Here is an 11,393-nt window from a genome sequence, read left to right on the forward strand (position 1 = left end):
CTGGCCATTTCTTGGACTAAATCTTCTTGGGTCTTGGGTATGGTAGATACTAGTACTAAAAAGAAATATTCCTTGTTGCCATCCAGTGGGCAGCTGAGAATGTAACCTTTAAAAACATCAAAAACTACATCTGCTTTTCAAATCAATCAAAAATTTTATTACAAATGCATATGTTTTCCGTTTAAATCATTTATTACTTTTACCCAAGGGAAGGTTCGAGACGGAGAGAATTACAACAACTATAAACAGAACATATCCTCCCCCGTGATACATGTAAATTGACGTTTACATTCATCGTTTGATAAATCCTCCGTACGAACTAGGGATTTTACTCTCCTCAGCTTTGACCTGGGGGAATTCTTATATCCGTAAACTTCTTAAGAATCTTCAGACCCATATTGTTAACTGACTTCAAATCATGCTTCTTTTTAAAAACCGTGAAATGTGGCATCTGAAACAAAAGGGGTAGCAATAAACTCAAGAAAATTTGAAAAGTGTTTTCTAAAAAAAGGCAACAGTAGTATACCGCTGTTCAATAGTCATAATTCGATTAAGCAAAAACAAATCCGGGTAACAAACTAAAACCGAGGAACAGATCAATCCCAATTTAGAATAGAAATAATATAGTAACGAGTAAAAAATATAACAGTAATCGAAAATTAAAGCCAACATTTTAAATAAATCAGACCACATGTAACAGCCAAACAAAGAAAATGTCAATCACAAGTGCCAATCAGGCTAACTTTATACTTAAGACTTCATCAAATCCTTGTGATAATCGCTTACATCATAAGCGAGTACTCGTTAAGTTCCAAAAAGGGGACCACATCACGTTCCGATCAAAATAAAAAAAAAAATATATTTACCTTGGAGGTAGGCGATGCGTCCTCTCCCGTAGCAAAATCGAAAGTGAGGCTTGTAATCGTGCATAGTTACGATTCACTGACGATGGCAAGACTTTTAAGATAAACATACTTGAACCTGCATTTTCAGACAATAAATGAGAAAAATATATAAGTAAATACACCTACATTGGAAGTTGTAGCTAACGGATTCTTTTAAACAACAGGTCTCCCAAATTGAACGTCAAAAAATGTAAACAGGAATTTTCAGACAAATATGTGTAATGCATTTTAACAAAATCAACTGTTTTGTAAGTTGTATTTTAACTTATATTAGAAGTACAAGGCAAAAGCAACTATACCTTCTATATCATTTTTTGTTATCTGCAATTTGCGTAAAACTTCAGAAATCGTGTGAAAAAGTGACCGAAAATAATTGACAGAAACAGAACGAGAATTGTTTATCGCATTAAAGAACAGGTAATTCTGACTAATCGCCAGAGTATATATAAACCTACATTTTCAGACAATAAATGTGAAAAATGTGAGAGCAAGTATAGCTGATTTGGAAGATGCAGCATGCAGTTTTTTTTTTAAACAACAGGTCCCACAAACTCACCGTCAGCAAATATGTAAACAAGACATTTAAAAATATGTAAATGTATTTTAGCAAAACTAACTGTTTTGTGAGTTGTATTTTAACGTTTAAAACAAATGAAACGCAACGCAATTATATATACCATCACATTCTTTGATTCGCAATACGAGAAAAACTTAATAAATCGTTTAAAAAATGTAAACAAAAATATATGACAGAAACGAAACGACGTATTGGTAATCGCTATTAGGAACAGGTTTTTCCGATTAACCACCAAACAATATGTAAACCTGCATTTTTTAAACAATATAAGGAAGAATCTTTAAGCAAATATAGCTGAATTGGAAGTTGTAGCTTACAGATGTTTTAAAACAACAGGTCTCCCAAATTGAAAGTCAAAAATAGTAAACAAGAATTTTCACACAAATATGTGTAATGCATTTTAGCTAAATCAACTGTTTCGGAGTTGTATTTCAACTTATAATAGCAATAAAAGGCAAAAGCATATATATATACGATATCATTTATTTTTTTATCTGCAATTTGCGTAAAACTTCAGAAATCGTGTGGAAATGTCACCGAAAATAATTGACAGAAACGGAACGACAATTTGTTTAGCGCATTAAGGAACAGGTAATTCTGACTAATCGCCAGAATACATATAAACCTACATTTTCAGACGATAAATGCGAAAAGCATGTGAGCAAGTATAGCTGATTTAGAAAATATAGCATACAGTTTTTCTTTTAAACAACAGGTCCCTGACTAATCGCCAGAATATATATAAACCTACATTTTCAGACGATGAATGCGAAAAATATGTGAGCAAGTTTAGCTGATTTGGAAGATATAGAATACATTTTTTTCTTTTAAACAACAGGTCCCACAAATTCACCGTCAGAAATATGAAAACAAGACATTTAAACATTTGTAAATGTATTTTAGCAGAACTAACTGTTTTGTGAGTTGTATTTTAACGTTTAAAAAACAATGAAACACAACGCAATTATATATACTATCACATTTTTCGATCTGGAATTCGAGTAAAACTTCATAAATTGTTTAAAAAATGTGAACAAAAATATATGACAGAAACGGAACGACGAATTGGTCAGCGCTATTAGGAACAGGCATTTCAGACTTACTACCAAACAATATGTAAACCTGCATTTTTTAAACAATATAGGGAAAAATCTTTAAGCAAATATAGCTGAATTGGAAGTTGTAGCTTACAGATGTTTTAAAACAACAGGTCTCCCAAATTGAACGTCAAAAATAGTAAACAAGAATTTTCAGACAAATATGTGTAATGCATTATAGCTAAATCAACTGTATTGTGAGTTGTATTTTTTAACTTATATTAGAAATAAAAAGCAAAAGCAACTATATATACCATATCATTTTTTTTGTCTGCAATTTGCGAAAAATTCAGAAATCGTGTGAAAATGTGACCGAAAATAATTGACAGAAACGGAACGACAATTTGTTTAGCGCATTAAGGAACAGGTAATTCTGACTAATCACCAAAATATATATAAACCTACAATTTCAGACGATAAATGCAAAAAATATGTGAGCAAGTATAGCTGATTTGGAAGATATAGCATACATTTTTTCTTTTAAACAACAGGTCCCACAAGTTCACCGTCAGAAAAATATGTAAACAAGACATTTAAAAATTTGTAAATGTATTTTAGCAGAACTAACTGTTTTGTAGGTTGTATTTTAACGTTTAAAAGAAATGAAACGCAATGCAATTATATATACGATCACATTTTTTGTTCCGCAATTCGAGTAAAACTTCATAAATCGTTTTAAAAATGTGACCAAATATATATTTCAGAAACGGAACGACAAATTGGTCAGCGCTATTAGGAACAGGTATTTCAGACTTACCACCAAACAATATGTAAACCTGCATTTTTTAAACAATGTAGGGGAAAATCTTTAAGCAAATATAGCTGAATTGGAAGTTGTAGCTAACAGATGTTTTCAAACAATAGGTCTTCTTAATTGAACGTCAAAAATTGTAAACAAGAATTTTCAGACAAATATGTGTAATGCATTTTCGCTAAATCAACTGTTTTTTTAGTTGTATTTCAACTTATATTAGAAATAAAAAGCAAAAGTAACTAAATATACCATATCATTTTTTTATCTGCAATTTGCGTAAAACTTCAGAAATCGTGTGAAAATGTGACCGAAAATAATTGATAGAAACGGAACTACAATTTGTTTAGCGCATTAAGAAACAGGTTATTCTGACTTAAATCCAGAATACATATAAACCTACATTTTCAGACGATAAATGCGAAAAATATGTGAGCAAGTATAGCTGATTTGGAAGATGTAGCATACAGGTTTACTTCAAAACAACAGGTCCCACAAGTTCACCGTCAGAAAAATATGTGAACAAGACATTTAAAAGTATGTAAATGTATTTTAGCAAAACTAACTGTTCTGTGAGTTGTATTTTAACGTTTAAAAACAAATGAAACGCAACGCAATTATATATACTATCACATTTTTCGATCTGCAATTCGAGTAAAACTTCATAAATCGTTTCAAAAATGTGACCAAAAATATATGACGGAAACGGAACGACAAATTGGTCAGCACTATTAGGAACAGGTATTTCAGGCTAACCACCAAACAATATGTAAACCTGCATTTTTTAAACAGTATAAGAGATGTTTTGAAACAACAGGTCTCCCAAATTGAACGTCAAAAATAGTAAACAAGAATTTTCAGACAAATATGTGTAATGCATTACAGCAAAATCAACTGTTTGTGAGTTGTATTTTAACTTATAAAAGAAATAAAAGGCAAAAGCAACTATATATACCATATCATTTTTTTTATCTGCAATGTGTGTAAAACTTCAGAAATCGTGTGAAAATGTGACCGAAAGAAATTGACAGAAACGGAACGACAATTTGTTTAGCACATTAAGGAACATGTAGTTCTGACTAATCGCCAGAATATATATAAACCTACATTTTCAGACGATAAATGCGAAAAATATTCAAGCGAGTATAGCTGATTTGCAAGATGTAGCATACAGTTTTTCTTTTAAACAACAGGTCCCACAAATTCACCGTCAGAAAATATGTAAACAAGACATTTAAAAATATGTAAATGTATTTTAGCAAAACTAACTGTTCTGTGAGTTGTATTTTAACGTTCAAAAACAAATGAACCGCAACACAATTATATATACTATCACATTTTTCGATCTGCAATTCGAGTAAAACTTCATCAATCGTTTCAAAAATGTGATCAAAAATATATGACAGAAACGGAACGATAAATTGGTCAGCACTATTAGGAACAGGTATTTCGGACTAACCACCAAACAATATGTAAACCTGCATTTTTTAAACAATATAAGGAAAAATCTTTAAGCAAATATAGCTGAATTGGAATTTGTAGATTACAGATGTTTTAAAACAACAGGTCTCCCAAATTGAACGTCAAAAATAGTAAACAAGAATTTTCAGACAAATATGTGTAATGCATTTTAGCTAAATCAACTGTATTGTGAGTTGTATTTTAACTTATATTAGAAATAAAAACAAAAGGCAACTGTATATACCATATCATTTTTTTTATCTGTAAATTGCGTAAAACTTCAGAAATCGTGTGAAAATGTGACGAAAATAATTGACAAAAACGGAAGGACAATTTGTTTAGCGCATTAAGGAACAGGTAATTCTGACTAATCGCCAGAATATATATAAACCTACATTTTCAGACGATAAATGCGAAAATATGTGAGCGAGTATAGCTGATTTACACTTGTAAACAAGACATTTAAAAAATTGTAAATGTATTTTAGCAAAATTTACTGTTTTGAGGGTTGTATTTTAACGTTTAAAACAAATGAATCTCAAAGCAATTATATATACTATCACATTTTTTGATCAGCAACTCGAGTAAAACTTCATAAATCGTTTAAAAAATGTGACCAAAAATATATGACAGAAACGGAACGATAAATTGGTCAGCGCTATTAGAAACGGGAATTTCAGACTAACCACCATACGATATGTAAAGTTGGATTTTTTAAACAATATAGGGACAAATCTTTAAGCAAATATAGCTGAATTGGAAGTTGTAGCTTACAGATGTTTTAAAACAACAGGTCTCCCAAATTGCGTCAAAAATTGGAAACAAGAATTTTCAGACAAATATGTGTAATGCATTTTAGAAAAATCATATGTTTTGTGGGTTGTACTTTAACTTATAATAAAAATAAAAGGCAAAAGCAAATATATATACCATATCATTTTTTCTTTATCTGCAATTTGTGTAAAACTTCAGAAATCGTGTGAAAATGTGACCGAAAATAATTGACAGAAACGGAACGACAATTTGTTTAGCGCATTAAGGAACTGGTAATTCTGACTATTCGCCAGATTATATATAAACCTACATTTTCAGACGATAAATTTGAAAAATATGTGAGCGAGTATATTTGGAAGATGTAGGATACATTTTTTTTTCTTTTAAACAACAGGTCCCACAAATTCACCGTCAGAAAATATGTAAACAAGACATTTAAAAATTTGTAAATGTATTTCAATAAAACTAACTGTTTTGTGAGTTGTATTTTAACGTTTAAAACAAATGAAACGCAAAGCAATTATATATACTATCACATTTTTTGATCTGCAATTCGAGTAAAACTTCATAAATCGTTTAAAAAATGTGACCAAAACTATGACCGAAACGGAACGATAAATTGATCAGCGCTATTAGGAACAGGTATTTCAGACTAACCACCAAACGATATGTAAACTTGGATTTCTAAAACAATATAGGGGAAAATCTTTAAGCAAATATAGCTGAATTGGAAGTTGTAGCTAATAGATGTTTTAAAACAACAGGTCTCCCAAATTGAACGTCAAAAATTGTAAACAAGAATTTTCAGACAAATACGTGTTAATACGTGTTATGCATTTTAGTAAAAATCATTTGTTTTGTGAGTTGTATTTTAACTTATAATAAAAATAAAAGGCAAAAGCAACTATATATACCATATCACTTTTTCTTTATCTGCAATTGGTGTAAAACTTCAAATTCAGACTAATCGCCAGATTATATATAAATCTACATTTTCAGACGATAAATGCGAAAAATATGTAAGCGAGTATAGCTGATTTGGAAGATGTAGGATAGATTTTTTCTTTTAAACAACAGTTCCCATAAATTTACCGTAAAAAAGTATGAAAACAAGATATTTAAAAATTTGTAAATGTATTTTAGCAAAACTAACTGTTTTGTGAGTTGTATTTTAACGTTTAAAACAAATGAAACGCAAAGCAATTGTATATACTATCACATTTTTCGATCTGCAATTCGAGTAAATCTTCATAAATCGTTTCAAAAATATTACCAAAAATATATGACCGAAACAGAACGACAAATTGGTCAGCGCTATTAGGAACAGGTATTTCATACTAACCACCAAACGATATGTAAACTTGGATCTCTAAAACAATATAGGGAAAAATCTTTCAGCAAATATAGCTGAATTGGAAGTTGTAACTAATACATGTTTTAAAACAACAGGTCTCCCAAATTGAACGTCAAAAATTGTAAATAAGAATTTTCAGACAAATATGTGTAATTCATATTAGAAAAATCATTTGTTTTGTGAGTTGTATTTTAACTTATAATAAAAATAAAAGGCAAAAGCAACTATATATACCATATCATTTTTTCTTTATCTGCAATTTGTGTAAAACTTCAAATTCTGACTAATCGCCAGATTATATATAAACCTACATTTTTAGACGATAAATGCGAAAATTATGTGAGCAAGTATAGCTGATTTGGAAGATGTAGCATACATTTTTTCTTTTAAACAACAGTTCCCACAAGTCACCGTCAGAAAATATGTAAATAAGATATTTAAAAATTTGTAAATGTATTTTAGCAAAGTAACTGTTTTGTGAGTTGTGATTTAACGTTTAAAAGAAATGAATCTCAAAGCAATTATATATACTATCACATTTTTCGATCTGCAATTCGAGTAAAACTTCATAAATCGTTTAAAAAATTGACAGAAACGGAACGACAATTTGTTTAGCGTGTTAAGGAACAGGTAATTCTGACTAATCGCCAGAATATATATAAACCTACATTTTCAGACGATAAATGCGAAAAATATGTGAGCGAGTATAGCTGATTTGGAAGATGTAGTATACATTTGTTTTCTTTTAAACAACAGGTCCCACAAATTCACCGTCAGAAAATATGTAAACAAGACATTTAAAATTTGTAAATGTATTTTAATAAAACTAACTGTTTTGTGAGTTGTATTTTAATGTTTTAAACAAATGAAACGCAAAGCATTTATATATACTATCACATTTTTCGATCTCCAATTCGAGTAAAACTTCATAAATCGTTTAAAAAATGTGACCAAAAATATATGACAGAAACGGAACGACAAATTGGTCAGCGGTATTAGGAACAGGTGTTTCCGACTAACCACCAAACAATATGTAAAATTGGATTTTTTAAGCAATATAGGGATAAATCTATAAGCAAATATAGCTGAATTGGAAGTTGTAGCTAACATATGTTTTAAAACAACAGGTCTCCCAAATTGAACGTCAAAAATTGTAAACAAGAATTTTCAGACAAATATGTGTAATGCATTTTAGAAAAATCAATTGTTTTGTGAGTTGTATTTTAATTTATAATAAGAATAAAAGGCAAAAGCAATTATATATACCATATGATTTTTTTATCTGCAATTTGTGTAAAACTTCAGAAATCGAGTGAAAATGTGACCGAAAATAATTGACAGAAACGGAACGACAATTTGTTTAGCGCATTAAGGAACTGGTAATTCTAACTAATCGCCAGAATATATATAAACCTACATTTTCAGACGATAAATTTGAAAAATATGTGAGCGAGTATAGCTGATTTGGAAGATGTAGCATACATTTGTTTTCTTTTAAACAACAGGTCCTACAAATTCACCGTCAGAAAATATGTAAACAAGACATTTCAAAATTTGTAAATGTATTTCAATAAAACTAACTGTTTTGTGAGTTGTATTTTAACGTTTAAAACAAATGAAACGCAAAGCAATTATATATACTATCACATTTTTCGATCTGCAATTCGAGTAAAACTTCATTCATCGTTAAAAATTGTGACCAAAAATATATGACCGAAACGGAACGACAAATTGGTCAGTGCTATTAGGAACAAGTATTTCAGACTAACCACCAAACGATATGTAAACTTGGATTAATAAAACAGTATAGGGAAAAATCTTTCAGAAAATATAGCTGAATTGGAAATTGTAGCTTATAGATGTTTTAAAACAACAGGTCTCCCAAATTGAACGTCAAAAATAGTAAACAAGAATTTTCAGACAAATATGTTTATTGTATTTTAGCAAAATCATCTGTTTTGTGAGTTGTATTTTAACTTATAATAGAAATAAAAGGCAAAAGCAACTATATATACCATATCATTTTCTTTATCTGCAATTTGTGTAAAACTTCAGAAATCGTGTGAAAATGTGACCGAAAATAATTGACAGAAACGGAACGACAATTTGTTTAGCGCATTAAGGAACTGGTAATTCAGACTAATCGCTAGAATATATATAAACCTACATTTTCAGACGATACATTTGAAAAATATGTGAGCGAGTATAGCTGATTTGGAAGATGTAGCATACTTTTTTTTTCTTTTAAACAACAGGTCCCACAAATTCACCGTCAGAAAATATGTAAACAAGACATTTAAAAATTTGTAAATGTATTTCAATAAAACTAACTGTTTTGTGAGTTGTATTTAACGTTTAAAACAAATGAAACGCAAAGCAATTATATATACTATCACATTTTTCGATCTGCAATTCGAGTAAAACTTCATAAATCGTTTAAAAAATGTGATCAAAAATATATGACCGAAACAGAACGACAAATTGGTCAGCGCTATTAGGAACAGGTATTTCAGACTAACCACCAAACAATATGTAAACTTGGATTTCTAAAACAAAATAGGGAAAAATCTTTAAGCAAATATAGCTGAATTGGAAGTTGTAGCTAATAGATGTTTTAAAACAACAGGTCTCCCAAATTAAACGTCAAAAATTGTAAACAAGAATTTTCAGACAAATATGTGTAATGCATATTAGAAAAATCATTTGTTTTGTGAGTTGTATTTTAACTTATAATAAAAATAAAAGGCAAAAGCAACTATAAATACCATATCATTTTTTCTTTATCTGCAATTTGTGTAAAACTTCAAATTCTGACTAATCGCCACATTATATATAAACCTACATTTTCAGACGATAAATGCGAAAAATATGCGAGCGAGTATAGCTGATTTGGAAGATGTAGCATACATTTTTTCTTTTAAACAACAGTCCCCATAAATTCACCGTCAGAAAATATGTAAACAAGACATTTAAAAATTTGTAAATGTATTTTAATAAAACTAACTGTTTTGTGAGTTGTATTTTAACGTTTAAAACAAATGAAACGCAAAGCAATTATATATACTATCACATTTTTCGATCTGGAATTCGAGTAAAACTTCATAAATCGTTTAAAAAATGTGACCAAAAATATATGACAGAAACGGAACGATAAATTGGTCAGCGCTATTAGGAACAGGTATTTCAGACTAACCACCAAGCGATATGAAAAGTTGGATTTTCTAAGCAATATAGGGACAAATCTTTAAGCAAATATAGCTGAATTGGAAGTTGTAGCTTATAGATGTTTTAAAACAACAGGTCTCCCAAATTGACCGTCAAAAATAGTAAACAAGAATTTTCAGACAAATATGTGTAATGCATTTTAGAAAAATCATTTGTTTTGTGAGTTGTATTTTAACTTATAATAAGAATAAAAGGCAAAAGCAACTATATAAACCGCATCATTTTTTCTTTATCAGTAATTTCTGTAAAACTTAAGAAATCGTGTGAAAATGTGACCGAAAATAATTGACAGAAACGGAACGACAATTTGTTTAGCGCATTAAGGAACAAGTAATTCTGACTAATCGCCAGATTATATATAAACCTACATTTTCAGACGATAATTGCGAAAAATATGTGAGCGAGTATAGCTGATATACACATGTAAACAAGACATTTAAAAAATTGTAAATGTATTTAAGCAAAACTAACTGTTTTGAGCGTTGTATTTTAACGTTTAAAACAAATGAATCTCAAAGTAAAAATATATGCTATCACATTTTTCGATCTGCAATTCGAGTAAAACTTCATCAATCGTTTTAAAAATTTGACCAAAAATATATGACAGAAACGGAACGATAAATTGGTCAGCGCTATTAGGAACAGGTATTTCAGACTAACCACCAAACGATATGTAAACTTGGATTTTTAAACAATATGGGGACAAATCTTTTAGTAAATATAGCTGAATTGAAAGTTGTAGCTTACAGATGTTTGAAAACAACAGGTCTCGCAAATGTAACGTCAAAAATTGTAAACAAGAATTATCAGACAAATATGTGTAATGCATTTTAGAAAAATCATTTATTTTGTGAGTTGTGTTTTAACTTATAATAAAAATAAAAGGCAAAAGCAACCATATAAACCATATCATTTTTTCTTTATCTGCAATTTGTGTAAAACTTCAGAAATCGTGTGAAAATGTGACCGAAAATAATTGACAGAAACGGAACGACAATTTGTTTAGCGCATTAAGGAACTGGTAATTCTGACTAATCGCCAGAATATATATAAACCTACATTTTCAGACGATAAATGCGAAAAATATGTGAGCGTGTATAGCTGATTTGGAAGATGTAGCATACATTTTTTTTCTTTTAAACAACAGTTCCCACAAATTCACCATCAGTAAATATGTAAACAAGACATTTAAAATTTGTATATGTATTTTAATAAAACTAACTGTTTTGTGAGTTGTATTTTAACGTTT

The sequence above is a fragment of the Mytilus californianus genome, unplaced genomic scaffold, assembly GCF_021869535.1.
Source record: "Mytilus californianus isolate M0D057914Y unplaced genomic scaffold, xbMytCali1.0.p SCAF_1, whole genome shotgun sequence".
Classification (NCBI taxonomy): domain Eukaryota; kingdom Metazoa; phylum Mollusca; class Bivalvia; order Mytilida; family Mytilidae; genus Mytilus; species Mytilus californianus.